At 43.5% G+C, this 23385-nt stretch overlaps 1 protein-coding gene across 6 annotated transcripts in view; it reads right to left on the reverse strand.

Annotated features, from left to right (window-relative positions):
- Positions 1–23385, reverse strand: part of Pde8b (phosphodiesterase 8B) — a 232254-nt gene that overhangs the window by 97324 nt on the left and 111545 nt on the right. The gene's annotated exons all lie outside the window — the stretch shown is intronic.

Raw genomic sequence — 23385 nt, forward strand, 5'->3', positions numbered from 1 at the left:
TGGTCGTTTGCTACCTGAAAGCTTATCCTGCTTGAAATACACCATCTTGGCCTCTTGTCTGTCTGAAGGAGCATCAGAATTCATGTGACCAGGATGTGGCAATAACCCAGAGCTAGAGGAGGCTTGACCCGGTAAAAAATAACAACAAAAGTACAACTGTCTGTGCTGGGATGTAGCCAGTTGGTGGAAGTCTAGGATACATGAGGCCTTGGGGTCTAGAAATACCCAAATGGGCATAGCAACTGAGGGCCATCCTTGGCTACCTAGGCCTGACCAGCCTGAGGTACATGGGATCCTGTCTCAAAATCCAAAACTACATAACAACAACAAAAACTCCAGGTATAATTATAAATTATGTTTTGGAAGATCCAAAGTATTTCTTCTCCCCACCCCCATTCTTAACTCTGCGCTCTCAAGCTGCACCTCCCCCTCCAAAGTGTGCCCTATTCTTTTCTCTGTCATGTAGATTTTTTCACTTTAGACCTCACTGTGAGGAAATATGGCCAGTAGTGAACAAAGACCCAAGAGAAGGCTCTGCATGTAAAAGCCCTCCCCCACAAGCCTAATGACCTGAGACTGATCCTAAAACTAAAATACAGACGGAAGGAGACAACTCCCTCCACAAAGTTGTCCTCTGACTCCCACATGTGACCTGTAGCACTCACTGTAAGTTGGTATACACACACACACTCACACACACACACACACACACACACACACACTGGAAATAAACAAAAATTTAAATATAATAAAAATAGAGTATCAAAGGGATAAAATAAAAAGAGCTTTGGGAGGCTCAAGAGACTAATGGGCAGATACCTGCAGGAAGGACTTGAGATGTCCCCACAAGAAGAGAATTTGCCTCTATTTGATGTGCTGTCCTATATACTTTGGCAAGTCTGATCAGGCACATGACGTGTGGCCTGCCAGTCTTCCTCAGTCATGAGGCAGCCAGTTTAAAATCTAGCAGTAGACAATATGATGACTACAAACATACCCTACCTCTCTGTCCCAGGCGTTGTGCTAAGGTAAGGACTTAACAGGAGACCAAACAATAGTCATTGATGGACAGCACCATTTCAAAGGTGACACTCACACTAGAAGATACTACTTCCTGTCTGAAGACAGGAGAGATCACAGCTTTCTCATTCAGCCAGAGGTCACCAGTCACATCTACACTTTGGCCTCTCCCTGAGCCAACTCAGCAGGAAGGCAGACTAAATCTCTATAAGAGGAACACAGAGCCAGGTCCTGTCCAGGTCTCTAACTGTCCCTTACTTGTCTCCTTCTGGCTCCTTCTCACTGTGTTCCTACACGGGTCTGTTACTCGACCTCCAGCTTGGGTGCTTCAGTTTACCAGTTCCTCTAGCTGTGACCCACACTTCACTTCGTATCTCTTGTCCAGTCTTTCGTAGTCTATGCTCTGAGTCATCTGACCTTGGCCTCAATACCCAAAAGAGGTCAGCTGTCTCAACAGAACCTGGCACTGGTCCTTGCTGGCTCTTTGGGATATCCCAAGCAGCAAAGGACAGCTGCAGTAGTTTGCAAGGCTCTGTTTCAGAACTCAGTAATTCATCACACAAGTGCAGATGCCTATGTGGCCAAGCCAAGACTCTACTTTAAAGAGTGAGCTTTGAGCAACTGAAGATGTGCAGGTGTGCAAGTTAGCTCTGCCTACAGGAACTGAACACATCTGCCAGGGACAGAGACACCAAACCAGGCATAAGGCCGCAGCTCACAAAATGTGATTGCTCAGAGAGAGAGAAGGATGGGGCCAGAGGGTGATGAGATAAAATTCAAGGCCACTTCAACCACATGGCTTCCCCAGTCAACTAATGATTACAGTGCATGCTTAATCATACTGTACAGCATTTGCTGCATTAGACACTTGTATGTAGTCATTTATGTGTGGATGAGAATGTACCCATAACTACATGCTTGTCAGCTGGGCCATCAGCTCCAGTTCTCCGGGGAAGATAATAAAGAGTCCTATTTTTAGTATTTGCTGATTTTACCAATGGGCATTCTCAACTTGGCCATAGAGCTTGGCTACACTGGCATAAAAAGAGAGATCTCTTGACTCTGCACCTGGGAATGCACTGCTCCTCCTATGAGGGTTGACGGGTGGTGAGCTCTTTCACCACCGTCATTGCTTGTTTTTTATTTGATAGGTTAGCTGCCTGCGTATAAAATTCTGCCTGAGAGAAAGTCTCCCTTAGACTTTAGAGTTGAAACAGAAGAGATAACTCTGGTTTGGGGGAGATTAAATAAGCATTCCTGAAGGCAGGCAAGCCCTGAAAAAAGGAACAGGAGAGTGTAGGTTGAGGAGACTCTGGTCACGGAGCAGCCTACTCATGGGCAGGAAGGCAAAGGCACTCCTGGGGGGGAAGGGACACAGTGTTCAGAGTGGCTATGTTACAGTGTACGAAGGGAAGGCTGGGGCATCCTAGGGTGGAGCCCTTCCATCCTGCCAGGATTCCAAGTCACCATGATCATGTGAGTGACAAGGAAAACCGAACATTGGGCTTGCCCACTCCCTGAACAGACAAGAGCGGAGATTCAACAAGAGCAACACAAACCAAAATATCCCTGAGCGTAAACTTCCAACAGGGTAAAAACTGAGTGGGGAAATCCACCACCAGTAACCAAGATAAAAAAAGAGGCAGGGAGGAAAGACACGGTTTGGCTTCCCTCCAACAGGAGCCAATGCCAGCACACTACCCTAAAGTCCAGCATGGGTGTGCGAGAGAAAGCACCGCGGATTCACCTTTCATGACGCTACCTTCTCTGGCACTGATTGGCACAACCCTCAGTGGTTTCTGCTCCTGGAGGCTTGGTGAGCAACGTGGCATCGACTTTTACAGCTGTGCTCCAATGAGAAGGAAGCTGAGACCCAGGAATGAACGCCCTTCCCACCTCCCGGGGCCAGCAGCTTGTTTAGCCTTTCATTCTGCCCTGCTGTTGGCCCTCATGTTTAATAGCACTTAATCATCTCAGGATGACCCCCGACCACCACTGGTCCTCAGGACAACGTGATTCTTTATGCTGAGCTCTCGGTGAACAGAGTTTGTACTGCCTCTGCTCTTTAAATGGACCCCATCCACTCTCCAGCTTCCAGGCAGGCCCCAGCACTGATGCATGTGGGATACCATGATGAGCCTGGGAAGACATAGTTCAACTTGGGAACTCTATTTCACCTTGAATACCTCTTTTTGATAACTATGTTTATCACCTCCAGATACCCTCTACTTCCTTCTGTCCCCTCAAACCATGGCCTTCCTGCCGGCTCTGCCATCACACGAGCCGCTAACACTTTGCTGGCTTTGAGGTGGCTGTTTGCTCTCCAGTACTTCCTGGCACCTCTGATAACCTGCACACCTCAGAGGCTGGGAGGTCAGTGGAGGCCATGGTTCTATCCCCTTCTCACTTCTATCTCTGGCCTATGTGTTCTGCATCTGCTTTTTATATAAGAAGCCTCTTTGCGTGAATTAATTCCTGGCTCCAACTCTGCAGGAAGAGAATCCAAGGGCAGGTCCCTAACAACAGCATGTTTTATCTCTGGGTTGAGAGGCCCTGGGTTGATAGACTCTGCTGAGCTGACTTGCCAGTCACAGAGGTCCTGCCCCTCCCACAAACTCTGTTACATGCACACAACCCACCCATTATGGCAGGTATGGTGTGGATTTTTCCATAGCATGTTTCCAAAGCACCTGCTGCCTATCACTCAGGCAAGAGCAAGAGACTTGAAAAGTTATCTGTGCAACACACTATTCCTAAGTTATAGCAAAGACCAACACACGTTCTTTATGGTCCAGTATTTTTTTTCCACATACATGGGGGAAGGCGAGCCAACATCAAGGAGGCTAGGCCAGCATTCTTGTTTTAGGCCCAGATGCTTCAGGTGTTAATTTTCATAATTAATTTCATAGTATGCTTTATTGCATGATCATAAATATAGAAATATCTTCTCATCAAAAGATATAATCATAGAAAGAAGATTAAGTGATTTGACTTTAAAATTATAATTTCTAGTCACTGAAAACTATAACAAAGACCAAAGGAGGTAGTCCCTGGAAAGATAAAACCTAAAATAGAGAAAAATCAACAAATATTAGTAGCTAGAATATATAATTAAAAGTTTTAAAAATGTAAATAAAAAGGCAACCAAGAAGAATATCAGACAAAAGATTTGAAAAAAAAAATTTCCCCAAGAATGGAAACTCAAGCATAACAAGGTACGCGCCTTCATAGTAACCAGGCATAAGGAAGACTTTAAACTATGATGTGATACAAGTTTACACCCACACATTTCAATACACAGACTGGTTAAGACAGTAGGCAGCTACCCCCCGGGCAGACAGCAGTCCCCACAGCCAAGCCTGGGCATTGTTGGCAGTCATGTAAACTGGTTCAGACACTTTGATAAAGCAGTTTGGGGATTTCTACTGAAGATTAAGAAGTGCTCTTTCTACAGCTTAGCCTTCTAAGCCAGTCTTCTAGGGGACACCAAGAGGCATTTACAAGATCGTTAGAATCAGCGTTAGCTATAAAAACGTTTACAAACAGCCTGATTCACAATCCATTAACATCTATCAGTAGGTAAACAGGATACTGCTCGGCTATCAAAATGAACTGACCTTGACTGCCAAGTCAAAATGAACAAAACACACACGGAAACATGGCCTTAAAAGATGAAAACATGGTGGCTTTAAAAGAGCAATTACTTCAAAATACCATTTAGATAAAATGTCTATGCATTTAAAACAAAGCATAAATAAAAATATAGCATACAACTATGTTGTGATGACTCAAATACCAACATGTTCTCAGTGAAGGTGGGTGGTTCTATGCAAAGACAAGGTAGGGATTCAACACTATATAAATATTCTACATATACTATTTTGTTTCCCACTCAAGTCTTTTTTTTTTTTTGATAAAATACCATTTTAAGGATACAGATAGTTTCTCTGGAACTTGGTAAAATAAAATAATAGAAAATTGGCTGAGATTCCTTGCTAGAGATGTGTGGCTGCTCTTTGCCTCCTCCATAAGACACAGGGGTGGGGGTGGGACTGATGATTCTCCACGTGCATCATCTCATGAGATGATTACAACAGTCTCACAAGCCGTAGGAAAGGGTGGGCAACTCACCCAAAGGGGTGTATCTGAGACTGAAATCTAAGCTTGTCTCAATGGGACAGCTGTGCTCTTCATTATGGATTAACTTATTCTTCAGTTTGTTCCAGAATGAGCTCTAGATGGGAGATATATATATATATATATATATATATATATATATATATATATATATATATATATATATATCATCAGTGAGATGCAAAAATCTGGCTGAGAAATACTGACTTTTAGAAGCATAGCTTGCTCAGTCCAGTGTGGACATTTGCCACCAAGAGCCCACCCATGAGATGGAGCTGCCAAGGCAAAGGAGGATGTGATGCACCGACCACAGCATGTCACCTCTCTATTCCCACTGAGGTTGTTGCTGCTGGTGAGTCTTGGCGAATGATGGAAGAAGAGGATGCTACATTTCAGGATCCTAGAAAATCTCCTCAATCCTGGAGCAGTAAAAATATACACACTGAGGTCACCCAGATGCCATGTTGGTTGAACATCAGAAACTTGTCCAGCATGGTCTGACGGAGGAGCCATTTCCCTATGAATATCCAATGGAAAAAAAAAATCATAAAGTACAGCCATGCTATTTACTGCATGTGGAAAGAAGCCAGCCTGATATTGATCATGCATTAGAATGAAAACTAAAAGTCTAAATGATAACCCACAAAATGACAAGAGCCTAAGGCAGGCCAGCAGCGGAGTCTTAAGCGAGTTATCTTCCGAGGAGGAGAGGTACATCTAACTGTACTGTGATGTGTCAGAAAGCTGTCCGTCATACACATCAGTATCGAGGTACAAAGCTCCCACATGTTCCACCGTTCTCATGCAGAATCTCTAGGCCGAGTGTGAAGACAGGCTCATCCCATGATTCCAAAGAACAAACTCAGTCTGAACTGGACAGAGCAGGAAGTCCAAGGCAATGAGTGAAACGTGACACCTCTCAACCAACTTCCTTCCTTTTATTAGAGACACAGCTGCTACTAGACATGGCTGGATGACTTCAAGCTTGTGACATTACACCGTATATCAAAGAACAAGCAAAGAACAGTCCATTTCTCATTACTTGAGATCCAATTCCTCAGAATGTGGAAAACCCTGAGTATTCGTTTTTGGTCTTAATCTGTCCTGCCAGCCACCCCTGACGATTTCCTTTCTTCTGAACACTAACTGCAGTGGGGAGAGATGGAGGGATAAAATGCAAATTAGTCCATCTTGCTCCATGGTCAGCAGCTCTGGTAAACAGAGTTGATGGGCAGGGAAAGAAACCATCTGCTAAAAATGAACTTGGAGATTTCCTGTGGATTTCAATTACCCATGCTGCCTCTGTCTTCATTGCTAGCATTGATAAGTTAGGGCTGCCCTGGAGAACCAAGAGTGAAACGTCTCCCATGGTTGGCTGCAAGATAACCTCACAAGAAGGAGCTCTGTGACCCTGAAACAGCACTGGACTCTAGGTCACATCTGGTTCCCCACTGAGCAGCCAACCATACGTCCTTTCTGCACTCAAACAGGGTGAGCCACAGCCTGCAGCCAGGCCATGTGGACACCAGGGGTGATGTGTGTGTGGAGTGCTGGTTCCCATGGAAAGATTAATTTATTGAAATGAGTCCTATTTTAAAACAACCCTTGTGGAATCATCTGCAAAATGCAAATGCCCACTTTTTTTTGAAAATGTTCTTGCTTAACTAAAATAACCACATTTCTACACATGTACACATCCTAAAGACATAAAACTTTAGTGAACAGCTAAATCCTCAACAATTGTGGAAAGTTAGCAAAAAATGATAGAATCCCCCACCCCCACCCCACCCCGCCCTGCCATTCTGCAGGAATTCTCCTGGGAAGGAGCCCAGGGATGAAAACCCAGTATGCAGCCTCTCTTTCAGCTAACACAGATGGAAGACAACCTCCCATCATGCCTTAGTCACGTGAAAGTAGGAGACAATTCCCATTATCCCATTGCTTCCTTATAGTATTTTAAAAGATGTAGGGAGGAGGATGTGGGAATGACATCAACGGAGCAGACTATTTACAGATGACGCTGGTGCTGAGGAAGGGCTATGATGACAGCACCAACCCCATCTTCCAGAATCCCAAGGAACTGGAAACAGGGTGCAGATGAATGCACTCATTGATTGAGGACAAACAAACTCAGAACGCTCCCAAAGTACAGCGGAGGGGTGAGTGAGTCCCAAAAGACCACTTTATGTTTGACCAAAGTACATTACTCTTTTAAATTAGTTCCAGTTTGCAGCCAGTCGTGCTTGGATCCATTGAGATCTCTTGGCAGGAAAACAGGCTGGCTAAATGCCTTTGTCTGGGCCAGTGGGGAGGGCCTGGCTCTCTTTTGTCTCTGCTCTGAGGTCTGCCCACCTGCTTATTCCCATGTGCCTGGGGTCCCACTGTCAGTACACATAGCATTAAAATGCCCCAGTGTCTAGGAACTTGACTTTACATCTCTTGGATTTAGCACTGAGAACACCCCTGGTCTACCCCACCACCTGTGTGTGTGTGTGTGTGTGTGTGTGTGTGTGTGTGTGTGTACTGGCGACCTAACCAGACTGTCTCACAAGCTACTTGCTCACAACTGCTGAGTTCTAATCTCCTGTAATACCATGGACCGGGTGCAGGTAGCCACTGTAGTAAGAAACTTGGGCTTTGCTAAGGCAAACAGGGGTGTAACATTGTTAGGTTGGCAGTTAGCTAATTGTTGTGGTGGAGATGTGGACAGACCACTGAACCAGGACAGAAGGACAGAGATCAGAAAGGAGCTACTGCTGTTTCCATGCTCCTCAAAGGGCACACCCTGAATCCATAGCATGAGTATTATGGATCTTAGAAATGTTACTGACTTCACAGACAATCATGTCTTTACCAGGGTTGGGGGGCTGAGGAGAGGCAGAGGAATGAGTACATATAAGAGAATGGGAATAGGCTCATTTCCCACAGAGCAAAAATAATGGAGTTTTGCCCTAGGCGTATCCATCTACACAATTCTCCTCAAGCAATGGATCAATAATGACCATCTCCAGAAATGGTCAAGATGTCATTTTCATAAAATTCAACACATGAAAACTCCCTTTATCACCATTCTTCCCCCCCCCCCCATCTTCTCAAGGGCCACTGGTTTCTGTTGGGGAATCTTTGTGGCTCTAAAGAAGACATGTGGATACTTACAAGCAGAGCTAAGCATTTCATTTTCCTGGGTATGGCCATCAGTTAGCACTAGTCAGCTGACTTAGAAATATACACTCACTGCTTCCCAAAGAAGTCATATTGCTTATGGATTGATACCACATGAGGATAGAAAGCAAGTGGAGAAAGGGAAAGATCCCCACACCCTTCCCAAGGTCCATCAAGTCACCAGATCAAAGCCTCGCTAGTGGCTATGTCCTCCTCCAGATATTTCTACTCAGTGACCCAATAATTTCCCATTTCTTTACTTTTTCCTCATTAACAAGGCTATTCTCTCTCTCTCTCTCTCTCTCTCTCTCTCTCTCTCTCTCTCTCTCTCTCCAGGGTTTCTCTGTGTAGTCCTGGATGTCCTGGCACTCACTCACTCTGTAGACCAGGCTGGCCTCGAACTCAGAAATCTGCCTGCCTCTGCCTCCCAAGTGCTGGGATTAAAGGTGTGCGCCACCACTGCCCGGCTAAGACTATTCTCTTGTTGGTAATAGAAAGGGCCTAGTCGGCCATCAATGAGAGGAGAGGCCCTTGGTCTTTCGAAGATCATATGCCCCAGAACAGGGGAATGCCAGGACCAGGAAGCAGGAGTGGGTGGGTTGGGGGGTTGGGGAGCAGAGCAGGGAGAGGGTACAGGGGAACCCTTGGGATAGTATTTGAAATGTAAATGAAGAAAATATCTAATTAAAAAAAAAGAAAGAAAAAGAGCAAGCTCTGTTGATGTCTATCTCCCAGGAGGAGAACAGACCATGCATCCTCTTTGTGGAGAATGGATTGTATCAACTCTTGTTGGACTGGCAGATGGCTGCCTTAAAGCAGGAATATAAACAATCTCAATTCAGGTAACAGGATTCCATGGTGACACGCGAGCAGGTGTGCTTATGTGTACCTGACTCCATGAGAGCTGGCAGAGGAGGCAACACACCACATTCCAGCCAGCTTCCCTGAGAAGCTGGGGCACTATGGAATGACATGCCAAGAAAGAATCAGAGGACGCTTATCCAAGTGTCTTATCTGCAGTTTTGTACTTGATTTTCGGTTTGGCTAGAGAGTGAATAACTGCCTCACTCTTCTACAACATTACATACATGTTTCTCCACTGTCTGTGCCTTAAAACATCGTTACCATGGTCTGATGTCAATCTAGTTTTCTTTCCCTTATACATTATTTGGGTGTTTTTTTTTTTTTTCTGGATTCCCAAATGATTTGTTTACGTTACAACTGTTTTACTTGAATATATATTTGTTGGGAAATGGTTCTAACGTGTTGTCTTAGTTCCAGCTTCCAACAGCTGCCCTTCCAGTGCCTTTGATTGGTTATGAAGAATTGCTGTACAGCCAATGGCTGGGCAGGGAGGTAGAGGCGGGACTTTTAGATTGCAAAGGCAGGGAACTGAGGGAGGAGAAGAACCAGTCAGTCACCATGACTCCAAGGCAGAGAGAGCTGCAGGAGAGACATCATCCAGCAATACAGGTAGAAGGAAAAGCAGCCCTATGATGGGGGAGGGCTGCCCAGACGGTAACAGAACAGCAAAGACAAAATATAAATTTAGAAGATGAATACCAGAGGGGAGTATGTGCTAGCCACGGGGAGGTGTAGAAATGCCCAACCATTGAGCTAGTCAATGCATATCAAAATTAGTTCGTGTGTGTGTGTGGGGGGGGGGTGTGGGTGTGTGTGTCTTTCATTCATGAATCTAGAGAGCTCTGGTGGGTGCTGGAGGCCCGATCACCCACTGAGAGGGAAATCAAAATGGAGCTATTAGCCACTACATATATTAATATTCTTCACACTAATTTTTGCACTAATTTTTAATGAGATTTCTCTGGTTTTAGAAACTTCACTTTTAATATTTGCATGTATGCTGTATACATTGGATGCACAAGAGGTAGGTGGCTATTCTCTGTATATGGATATACATTATACAGTGGATTGCTATGGATCTCCCTTGCCTACATTCCTCATCTATCCTTTCAAACCTTTTCAAAACTATTCCCTTCTTTTCTCACTTCTACTTACCAGGCAATGTTTTCTTTTTAAAAACAGATTAAATACCTTTAATTTATCCCGTAAAAATTTCTTACACGTAAGCAATGTATCCTGATCACATCTACCTTCATTTACCCTCTCCTTCTCTGCCTCACCCTGACACACCTCTCCTCTCTTCATGACCTCCTCTTCTGTTATTTTTTCCAACCCCCATTGATTCCAATTAGTGGTCCCTATTGGGACTGGACCAACTGATCTTAGTGGCTTGATCTTGTTTCTGTCACCAGAGCTTCAGTGAGTTCATGACCATACAGGACATGGTCCCCTTTTCATGGGACACCTCATCCTCATATTTCTTCCACTTAGATCTTCATTTCTCAGTTTTTACATTTCCACCTCTCCTAGTCACTCGCATCTGTTATCTAACCTGTGCCTTTCTTGTTTGGATTCATGTTTTTATTTATTACTTTAAAATTTTTTTCCCAATTCCTTCTATATAATTTCGGAATGTTAGACTACAGTTTCTTCTTAATTTTCTTATGCCTTCAATGTCTACCCCTTCGCTGTAGAACTCTTGGTTCTTAAATCAGTAGTGAGCTTTCCTGGGGTGAGTGGCTGTGGCTATGTTTGGGTAAATGCTGAAGACAGTGTTTGGGGTCCTCAGCTCTTGTGGCCATATGATGTAATCTGTCATCTGTCTGCACCCACTTTCCCAGCTCTTGAGCCCATGTGATGTCAACTGTCTGCACCCACTTTCCCCAGCCAAGTCCTTCCTTCTGCCAGGAATTCAGCCCCGATTGTTCATGTTTATGAGTTTGTAGAGATTATTTGATACTTAGTTTTACAAAAATGTTGTTCATGAATTATATGCTTCACGTATATCATTATTCTGCCTATTTCTATGAAGAGTAATATTAATAATAAATGTATGACCCATAAAATACATTGTTGGATTTTATTAAAATTGAAAATTTTTAATAAAATTGCCTGATTTCAAAAGGCACTATGAAAAGAATGAAAGGGAGTGATGTTTTCAATAATAACACTTGCATAATTGGTTGAATATGTAAAGAAAAATTAAGTCAGCTCCATATATATAACCTAATTAATTCTAGCTATATTAAGTACCCTTTTGAGCATCTCTTGGTGCCCTTCCTTCAAGAATTCAGCCCTTTCTGGCTCCTTCCCTCTGTGCTGGGAAATACAATGATAATGTTGAAAAATAATATAGACGAATGCAGCATTTAAGTTCCCAGGTTTTTGCTAAAAAAATAATATTAAAAAAATCAGAGGTGGCTCAGTAAGGAGGACCTGAGTTCAGATCCCAGAGCCCACGTGGGGCTGGAGGATGTCTCTGTCATTAAGAGCGCTTCTTGCTCTTGTGAGGACTCAAGGTCCAGCACCTACACTGTGGCTCACAACTACCTGACTCCAGTTCCAGGGGAACCTGATGCTCTCTCCTGACCTCCTCAGGCTCCTACACACATAATGCAAATACACTCATGCAGATGCACACATACATACATACATACACACATATACATACATACATATATACATACACACATACATATGCACGTACATAGACACATACATATATACACACATACATACATACATACATACACACATATACATACATACACATATACACACATACACACACATACATATGCACGTACATAGACACATACATATATACACATACATACATACATACACACATATACATACATACACATATACATTTACATACACACATATATACACACATACACACATACATATGTACGTACATAGACACATACATACATACACACATACATACATACATCTCTAAAAATTATCTAGAAATGGTATCTCACACCTGTAATCTTAAAACCCTTGGGAGATAGATAGGAGAGATTGTGAGTTTCAGTCCGGTTTGAGACCCTAACTCTAAAACCAAACCAAATAAGAACAAAGCAGAAACTTACAAACTGAAACCCAGAAAGAAAACATTATCAAAATTCAATAGTAAGGCTATAGTAAGAAGGGCATGAGCGTGGGATAGCTGGCCCTCCCCTTGTCTGCCAAGCTGTGGCATGGGAAAGGGAGAGGTGTCCTTCCATCCTCACCCCTTGCCACCTGCTCAGGTGGAAGCGCTGGCCCTGCCTCTCACTGGCTGCAGCACTCAGGAGAGTGGGCACTGCACCACCTTGGGCACGACAGTGGAGCTGGCCCTGACGGCATAGGGTTGGGTGAACTGACCATGAGAGCATGAGAGGAGTGAAGAGCTGGCCCTACCCCTTGCCAGCTACAGCACTGGGTGAGCTAGCTGGGCACAGTGTTGGAGAGCTATCTCTGGTGCTATGGGTATGGGAGAGCTGGCAGGCTGACCCACTCAGCTACCCCTAAGACCCAGATTCAGGGCTTTGAGCTGGCCCACCCCAGCATCTACCCCATCTATGAATTGCTGGAGAGTGTCAAGGAGCCATTCCCACAGATCCAAAGCTGCAAGATCTCTACAGCACAGGGTGACAACAGGGTATCTGAGAGGAATCTGTGAGGATCCAGGATTGACAGAGTAGCAGAAGTCAGAAGCCTCAGTCCAGACCAATGACTCATTGCAATGAACACTTGCAAGCAGAGATGTGTGAACAAAAGGGTACGCTGTGTGACACACTGTGACACAATGTAGCTTCCATGATGAGATGATTTTTTTTTCTTTTCTTCTGGGAAGCAAGTTTCAAGGGTGAAGGGCAGATATGAAGAAATGAGGAGATTATTGGGTTGGGGGTACATGATATGAAATTTACAAAGAATAAAAAGTTAAAGTACATGTTAAAAAGCATAATAAATATAGAGTAGAAAATAAACTGAGACTAAAACACAAGGAATGCATGCTATAAAAAGAATGCGTGCTATTATTCAAATTTGAAAATTTCTAATAAGACAAAAATGAAAAAGGCGAGCATCCTAATTAAGAATAGGTCAGGAAAGGGACAGCTGACTCACAAAAGTAGCAACAAGCAGGCGGTAGCAATTATGTAACAATGCTCAGCCGCTCTAGCAATCCAAAAATGCAAATCAAAACAAGTAGATTCTACTTTCTGCTCAGCAAATCTAAAAGCCATGGGTCCTGATGAGGGTCTGGAATCATCGGTCTTTCATTCTCTGCTGGAGGAAAAAGAAAACTGTCCCATGAACCCTAGATACACTCCACATACCTTCCCGGGCCTTCATAACCCAAGTGACTAAGAGCCTAAAATGTATGTGATAGCCTTTCAATTGGGGTCCCCTCCCCACAAGTCTTCTCACCCATCTGCCATGATACTTATCACACCATGATTTGGTCACAATAACCGCACATGACTGAGGGCAGGAGGCCCCTAAAAGATAGATGCCATGTCCTTCCTACCCCACAGAGAACCAACAGTGACCAGCAGTGACAGGGTGTTTTCTAGCACCTGTGCCAGGATCCATCTGCTGCAACCAACACTCATAGATACTTGGTAAGTGGGTGTTTAATACATCATTAAAACACAGGAGAGATTCCTTGGTAAGCAGATGTTTGCATTGCTCCTTCTCTGAAATGCAGGTTGCTGGAGAACTAAGGCTACCACGTTGCTAATACATGAGCAGTTTGTAATTCCTTTCTCCCATATAATACTTGCGGGATGTTGAATCTGTATAACTCACAAGAGTCTCAGTACAGCAGGTCGGCAGCTGAGAAGCTATAGGTATTACCATGATGAACTCTCATCCTCCTGACAAACCCTTACTGAGCCCCACAGTGAGCCAGGAATAAAAGAGGTGCCTGACATCTGTTATGTCACTTAACGGGCTGGGCCACCCCAGTATACACTCTCTTTAACCCACAACTCCAACATAGTTGAATCGCGAACTGAGGTCAAAATGTCAGTTTCTAAATTACCTAACTTCACCTCACCCCAATACCACAGAAAATAGGAGTCGCTCTAGGCCCTCTCTCTCACTGTTGCAAAATGCTTTTCCAGACCTGACCTTATGATGAAGAATGGCTTCCAGGAGTCTGAGAATTAAAACGTTCCCACAGAGCCGTCTCCTCCAAGCCTGTTACAGATTGTTGAATAAGTCCTAAGTAGGTGTGGGGCACGGAAGGTCACACTAGTGAGATACAACTGAAGTCTCAGGGCAGACAGAGCAGTAGTTCCTCTCCCTTGCCTTAAACACCCCGACTGGTAGTCACCACAATGCACTCTCTCTGAAAGCAGAAGCAAGGACTAGCACGTTCTCAGGCTTTGCAAGGAATACAAACTTTGGTGTCCATGTCCTCTGCAAGGATGCTGACAATTCTGAATGCCACAGCTGAGGAGCTGAGGAGCTGAGGAGCTGAGGAGCTGAATAGCGCTTCCACCTACTACAGGGTACAGTTTGTAGCTCCTCAGGGAGGAGGCAGCCGGGAAACATGTGAGGTGTTCAGTTGTGACCCCAATGGAGGGAAACATGGAAACAGCATTGATTATGAGACAGCGTGGCCTTCACAAGGGACAAGCTCATCTTCAGTTCAAACTCAACGACTGAATTACCATTCCTATCCTTCACCCAGCTGCCAGCTAGAAGCAAAAGTGACATCTGTCTGAAAAAAACAATGCCTTCATCTTGTTTATAATTTTATAAATGTTCAATCTGTTGCTGAGAGTTTAATCTGGCCCTTACTACCTCTTGTTACAGTTGGAAATGGCTTGACCAAAAGACAAGGGAGAAAAAAAACTAGAGAGACCACAGTAGATTTTCATTCTAGGATTATTGTGTAAAACGTTTGAAGAAATTATTGTTACTGTGTTCACAAAAAAAAAAGTTTAAAGATGTAAAATGTTTACCAAAGTCTGGAAACCTAAAAAATAAAGCAGAAATTTTATCACTAAAACACACAGTACATACCAGCAAGAGCACAAAACCAGGAGGAAATAATTAGATTTTGAGTGTTCTATACTCCCATGGCTGGAAGAATGGTAGAGGTATATACTTCGGGTGTTTTTGTTAAGAGCGATGTTATCATTTCTATTACTTACAAAAAGAATATACAGAGAATATAACTAACAAGCTATTGGCGTAGGAGAACAAAACACTTAAATAGATAGAAACCAGAACAATAGAAAATGACTGAGCCCAGAGAGATGGCTCAGTGGTTAAGAAAATTAACTGCTCTTGCAGAGAACAAGAGTAGGATTCTTGGGGGCCCACATCAGGCTCCCAGACACCAACGACTTGAGCTCCAGGGGATCTGACACACTCTTCTAGATGCTACAGGCACTATCCTCTCGCGCACATACTAACTAACACACACACACACACACACACACACACATACACACACACACACACACACACACACACATACACACACGAGAAAAGAAACTTTTAAAAATACAGTAGCTAAAACTGCAGGAAATGAATGAGGTGTGTAAGCAAATTAGACCCAGTGAGTGGAAAACTGGGAACTGGAAAACATCGGAAAAAAGAGCCAGGGAGACAAACTTGTGGAAAAATAGGTGAGAGCAAGAAGCATTTGGGAGACTGTGTGGGCTGGTTTTATGTCAACTTGATGGAAGCTAGAGTACTTTGGGGAGGGGACTCTTCACTGAAAATGCCTCCATAAGACCAGCTCGTGGGCAAGTCTTTACTGCATGTTCTTAATTAGAGATAGGTGGGGGAGGGCCCAGTTCATTGTGGGTAGTGTGGCCCCTGGGCTGGTGGGTCTGTGCTCTATAACAAATCAGGTGGAGTAAACCATGAAGCAGTAAACAGTGTTCCTTCATGGCCTCTGCCTCGAGTCCTACCTCCAGATTCCTTCCTGGAGATCTTGTCCTGACCTCCCTCAACAATGGATCCTAATCTGTGAAGTAAAATCAATCCTTTTCTGCCCCCACGTTGCTTTGGGTCATAGCATTTCCCCCCCAGCAATAGAAACCCTAACTCAGACAGGCACAGGAAGGGTGTCATATACAGGTAACTGGACTCTCAGAGGGATTTGAAAGGGACAAAGAAACACATATACTATGTAGTTAAAAATAGCCAATATTATTTCAATATTGAAGAAATAAATCAAGGTGCAAAGTCAGGATTACTCGGACCCCTAAGAAGAACGAATAAAGCAAACAAACAAAAACCAATCCTTAACTGCATCATAAGAGACTTCTTGAAATCAAAGTACAAGTAAAAATTGTCCTGTAAATTTTAAAAGAAGACAGGCATGGTGGCATATGCTACAGTCCCAGGACCTCAGAGGACCATGTGTGCAAGGCCAATCTGGGCTACATAGCAAGATCCTGTTTCAAAATAATAGTGATGATGATAAAGTCAAGGAGAGAAATCAAATTGGTTTCCAGCAGCAGAAAGTTAGGACGTACAGCTACCTTTTCATCAGAAACAGTGGAAGCAGGACACAATGAAATGACATTTTCAGCATGTCAAATAAAAACGCCTGCCAACCCAGAACTTTATACTTTAAAAATGTATAGTTCCAAAGTGACAATACAATTAAAAATTCAGACAACCAAATCTGAAACTGGAGAGAATTTCTCACTCCCGTCCGACACTTCAATTGTCTCTAGCTGAGGGTTCATGGGTGGAAAAAATTATAACTGTCCCCAGAACCGGTAAATGTATGAGTAAATATTGAGCACTGGGTAGGAAACAATGATGATAATGTCTGGAATTATTAAAGGTATAGAATTAAAATGCCTGCCAGCAAGGGCGCACAACCAGGAGAAAAATAACTGGAATTGAAATGCTATATATTCCCGTGTCTAGAAGATAAGTGGCGGTATTTGCATGGGGTTAGTAAGTTAAGGTTGAGTTTGTCATTTCTATTACTTACAAGAAGAATATGCAGAGAATATAACTAACAAGCTTTTGGAGTGGGAGAATGAAACACTTAAATGGATAGAAACCAGGACACTAGAAAAAGACCAAGCCCAGAACAAGTAGGGAAATAGGAAGCAAATCGTAAGATAACTGCATTGAATGCAAATGTATTACTGATATATTTGATGTAAATGAACTATATCCCTCTTCAAGTAAGACACAGAAAATTCTTAAACACCTGCTCATTTACCAACAACATGAGAGACTCCAGACAGAGAATGACCCGAACTGACAAGGCTGAGTCTATGGGGACTGAATGAACACATACACATTTGGGAGTGGAATGTCGGTTGAATCCTCAGGTGTTGTTTTGTTCAGGTGCTGTCTTCATCTGAGGTGCTGGGGGGTCTGAAAGCCCTGCCTGGTGGCTTACAGGCAATTCCATTAAGTTCCTATCTACTAAGGGACCTAAAAACAACTTATGTCATCATCTGCCACCGTTACATGCCACCAGGTGCAGGCAGTGTGTAAAAGAACTGCCCACCACCTCACTTCCCCCTCTGTCCCCACGTGTTCCTAGCCAGTCTCTTTTTCTCCCCTTTCTGTCTTTCTCTACCTTACATCCCTTCTCTGCCCTTATGACTCTGCTCCTGTCTGTCTGTCTCTACCACTTCAACAGGGCCTGACTTCCCCCCATAAACTCCCTTTATACCAAGTTTGTTGCATGGCCTGATTTCTCTCAGGTGGCACGGGCCTGTCAGGTACCCATCCAACCTTGCTACCATATTATATTTCGTAACACTGCCCACAGTAGGCAAGCTCTCTACCACTGAACTTCTCTCCAGCCCTCTTGAAGTTCCCTACTTTTCAAGGTTGCCATCCCAGTGTGACGAGGGATGATCTGATTCTGATGCTGACCTCACATCCATCTTGCTAAGGAACCAGAGATAGAGCCAAGAGCACTCAGAGCTGAGAGAGTAGGAAAGAATCTGCTCAAAGGGAAGGAGAAACTAAATCATGTGTAGAAACATCATCCAAATCCTTGTAGGCTCTGGAATCACAGATGTGCAGGGCAGACTCCGGGGAGTCCTGGTTTTAATAGTGATCTGAGCTGTCACCCACATCAGGTGACAGAATGCTCAAAGAAGGGGTCTAATCTGGTTAATCACCTCCTTAAGTAGAACAAAGAAAAGCAAATCTACACAGCATACCAGTCACAGTTTCTAATAAATAATTAGGATCTCTGCCTAAGGAAAAAGAATGCACGCCCTAAGATGCCCAGCTGCTAGGATTACAGACAAGACCTTCAGCACACCTATTATCATTGTGCTAAATGAAATAAAGAAAACTATGCACATAACGAAATCTCAACTCCAAACAGAAAATACAAAAAAGAATAAGTGGAAATCCTCAAGCCAAAAACTACAGTGTTGAAAATATTACTTGGGTGGTTACTAACAACATAGAGATAACAGACAAAAGAAAGAGAAAAAAAAGATTATAAACATGAGGTAGATAAACAGAACTATTGGATTCGGACTGAATACAAAGGGGAAAGGGAGGAGTCGGAATAGCTTCCGTACTTACTTACCTCTGCTTCTGTGACTGTCCGTGAACACTACCTTCTGCTCCTACTGCCTTGCCTGCCCTGCCACTAACAGCTGTATCCACTCAAAACATTTACCCTATCTCCCTTAAATTGCTTCTTTGCAGGTATTTAGTAACAATGTATCAATCAAACTCCTCATGGTTAAGACCTGAGAAGCAAAAACGTTTAGTTTAAGTGTTTGTTTGGACACATGGTTTCAGAGAGTGACCATATCCATCCATGGCTGTGGCACCACAGTGACATAAAGTATGGTGACCAGAGGAGCATGTGGCAGAGTCTGCTCACCCGGTGGCAGCCAAGAAGCAGAGAGGAAGAAGCAAAGGGGAGAAATACATCTTCTCAAGGCCCGCCCCCAGTGACCTACTTCCTTCTACTAGACTCCAACACACCGTGAGGTCACCACAGGCTTAACCCACTTGACTAGGTCAGAACCCTCAGGAGTCAGTCCCTTTTCAAATAAGCCCCCACAAGTACAAGAGCCTTTGGGTGACGTTTCATGTTCAAATCATAACAGAGAGCAAATAAACTGATGAGAATATGCGCAAAGTCACGACATCAGAAGAATTCAAATTAAAACAAGAATGAGCTGCCTGTACATGCCTACTAGAATGGCCAAAGTTCAAACACTAACCGCATTGCACACTGGGAAGGCTTTGGAGGTACAGAACAACAACAGAGCACAGCCAGATTGGAAGAAGTTGGGTAGTCTCTTACAAAATTAAATATATTCATATTCCACGTGGTAGCAATTGCATTCCCTAATATTTACCCAAGTGAGCTGAAACCTGATTATCTCCACGAAAGTCTGCACCTGGGTGCTTGTATCTATATTCACAACTGAAAACTCTTAGAAGCACCCAAGGTGCTGCTCAGCCCCGGAGGGTCACATGATAATAGCCACACAACAGACTATTGCTCACCACTAAAGAAAAGTGAGTTACAAACTATGAAGAGACATAGAAGAGCCTCATAAGTATCTTGCCAATGTGAAGTCCATATAGATAACCACATGATAGCCTAGAAAGGGGAGGCTATGGAGACCGGAAAAAGAGCATCGGTTTCCAGTGACTGTGCAATGGAATGATAAACTGGTGGATATCTGAAGGCACCACGGCTGTTCTCTATGTTGTTATAGTGGTCAATATATTTATCAAAGTATACAGGACATACAACAGCAAGAACAAGCCTTTTATACAGACCACGGATTCTACATGGCAATGATGTACTGGTGTATGTACAAGTGTAACAAATGACCACTGTGGTGTGGGTGCTGTACTAGTGAGGACTTACCCAGGAAACCTTTCCTGGATCAGTAGGACTGTGGTAGTTTGAAATGCTTGCACCAGGGAGTGGCACACTTAAGAGGTGTGGTCTTGGAGTAGGTGTGGCCTTGTTGGAGGAAGTGTGTCACGGTGGGGGTGGGCTTTGAGACCCTCCTCCTAGTTACCTGGAAGACAGTCTTCAGGTCAAGATGTAGAACTTTTGGCTCCCTCTCTAGCACCATGTCTGCCTGGACACTGCCATGCAGTGTCCTGCCATGGTGATAGCGGACTGAACCTCTGAAACTGAAAGCCAGCTACATTAAATCTTGTCCCTTATAAGAGTTGCCTTGGTCATGGTATCGCATCTCAGGAATGGAAACTCTAAGATAAGGACTATTTGAGGCCTTCTGGGCCAAGAACTTTTTAGTACAGGATGACTTAGAGAGAATCCCATCTTCTTGGTGAGGGGTTAATGTCCTAATTCTCACAACACAGCACTTACCCCAGCACTTTAACATTCTACTCATGGGAATTTGGAAAAAGCTAACCAGGGGGCCTTCTGGGCAAGTTCAGCTTCCTCTGGTAAGCCACATCTAAATCCTTCCTGAAGCTACCAGGCAGAGAGTTGTAGATAGATATTCCCAGCATGGTTTCCCACCCCTGGAGCAGAGCCAGTTGGGAGTGGGCCTCCTCAAGTGCTGATGGCTGCTGGGCATGAGGCTTGTTTGTAATATATCTCTTTTGTTCATTCTTTAGGAAACAGTCTCCCTGTCAAGGTTATCAAGGAATGTCCTGTCTGCCAAGGTTAATGACTCCATGATAATCAGAGATAGGAGACAAGAGTGCATCTATGTCCTTAGCAAACATGGTAAATGCTGTGACCTTCAGGACAGCCCTTAAGGCTGTGGGAAAGAACTCTGAAAACAGGAGTTCAGAAATATATAATTTCTCAACTATGCAAAATATAAGGATGCAACATGAATTATATGAGGAGCGTCACAAACCTAAAAGAACAGAGGCAGTTGCACTATGAGCCAGCTTGTCAGAAAGGTACAAATGCAGGCAAACACAAATGCAAGCAGATTCCTGAGCTCAAGTTCAGCTTGGGACAGAGCAAATTGAGGCCCAGGCAAGGTCAGAATGGTAATCTCAGGACAGGATCCCACTTAGCTACGTTTATTGTCTGTGCTTACAGAGGCAGGCAGATCTATGAATTCATTTGCCACATTAAAAAAAGTGTACTTGCTGTCTTCTAAGAATCAAGGGGCTAAGGCCATGGAATGCTAATTTGTGAGATAATCAAAAGGGAACCTAGAGTAAATGACTGAAGTAATATGTAAATAAAAGACTGGGCCTTGGTCTACTAGAGCTATGCTCTCTGGATGCACTGTCTGGAGATTTCCAGAGAAAGCTGTCTCGAGAAGAACACGGGCTGTCAGCTTGTTCCCTACAATTGACTTCAAGTCACTTTTTTTTTTACTGTTCTCAAACACCCCTTCTCTCAGGGGGAGCCAAGCTGAGGCTCATCTTTGGCAATTTTTAAAGGAAGAATACAATTATCCTATTTCTAATACAATTATCCTATTTCTAATACAGATATAACTGGACATGTGGAATCAATGAGCTTGCTTTTTAGGCGGTACCCCTGTGGCACCTACATGCCCTCTTCTGATTTTACTACCTGCATGTTTGTCACACTGTCACATAATCATCACAAGTTAGTGAAATGTGACATGCAAGTATAACTATGGATGGAACAAAGCAGTTCAAGAGATCAGTTAAAATTGCTTCAGATGTGCTTACTGAGCCAGACACTGACAATAAGGACTAACGAGCCATAGAGCTTCACTATTGCCAAGTTCATACCTTCATTAAACGTCTGACGGTCACTTTTTATTAATTGGCCTTTATTTGCAGAGGATGCACCTATATGGGATTCAGAGGACAACGTAGGGAAGTCAGCTTTGGCTCTCCTTTTCCAACAAGTGGATCCTGGGCATCTAATTCAGATCAACAGCCTTGGTGACAGGTCCCATCACCCAGTGAGCCATCTCTCTGGCCCTGGGCCATGTTGTTGAGATACCAACTCAAGCTAATATTTGTCATAAGAAGAGAAATGAAAATAACGAAGATTGATATTATACAGTATTGCCAGTGTTAACATTGATGTGCAAAACTGTCAACTCAAAAAATTGAAAAATGCATCTCTTTTCATAAAAAAACAATGCAGAGTCTTGCTATGAGAGCTGGCAGAATTCTTTAGATACTTGGCTCCATAATGCCCATATTGTAGGAATACAGCCATTTAGAAGCTGTAATAAATATCCCTGAGCCAAAGCCATCATTAAAGACTAAGAGGTTTTGACAAATGCAGTTCCATTTACCACAACCTGGCCACAGTGTACAAATGCAGGACAATGGCCCAAGACTCCCAGACCTACTGGTTTGATGTTTGTTTGTTTATTTGTTGGAATAGAAGAGTCAAACTTGAGCCTTAACCAATTGTGCTCATAATGAGGAAAGAAACTGTAAGTCACAGAGACCCATGACAGTTCAAAAAAACTGCTGAGAGTGACAACCAATGACAGCCCCAAAAGAACTCTATCCCCTGGGAAAATGGCTCTGGGGAGTTTGGTGCCCTCCACACCATCCCTTTCCGTTCAGGCAAGGAAGAGAGTTCACCACGAAGCCTTGACCTCATCAGGATAGGTGAGTGTCTGCAGTTTACCTAAGAAACTGCGGACCTGGTCTTTCCAAAGCAATTAAAATAATGATTCTTTTAAAGCTGGGGTGTCATGGGTAAGCCTCTTCCTGTGGGCAACATGCTCACTGGGAAGTCTGTCATGCGGAGTCGTGATAGTTAAAGAGTTACGGGATGCATATGAGGTGGGGGTGGTATCAGGCTCCGCATCTCTGATCTTTCATTTCCTGCAAAATAGATGAAAGAGAATAAGGAGCAAGAGCCAGTAAAATACTAGATGTAGTAAAAATCTTTCATAAAAAAAAAAAAACATAACTAATTAAAGCTAAGTCTAAATTTCGGGGACAAATAAAAAAAAGTTACTAGTTTTCATGAACACACGAAAAATCTACAAATATTCCCAGCAAATAAGCACATAAAGGTTTGCAAAGTTGGTGCCATTAGAAGATGTTTGTTCTATGGCTTGAGTTTGGTTTGTCTTCCAAAGGTTCACATTTTGGACATAGAATCCCTAGTTTGCCAATGTTAAGGCATGGCAGAAAGTTTGAAAGTTCTAGTGGGTAGTAATTATGTCATTCATCTTTGGGAGGGATTAATTAAGATGGTGTGTGATTATATAAAGAGTAAGCCTGGCCCCTTCCCAGTCTCTGGCTCTCTCTCTCTCTCTCTCATCG

The sequence above is a fragment of the Mus pahari genome, chromosome 11 (assembly GCF_900095145.1).
Source record: "Mus pahari chromosome 11, PAHARI_EIJ_v1.1, whole genome shotgun sequence".
Taxonomy (NCBI): Eukaryota; Metazoa; Chordata; class Mammalia; order Rodentia; family Muridae; genus Mus; species Mus pahari.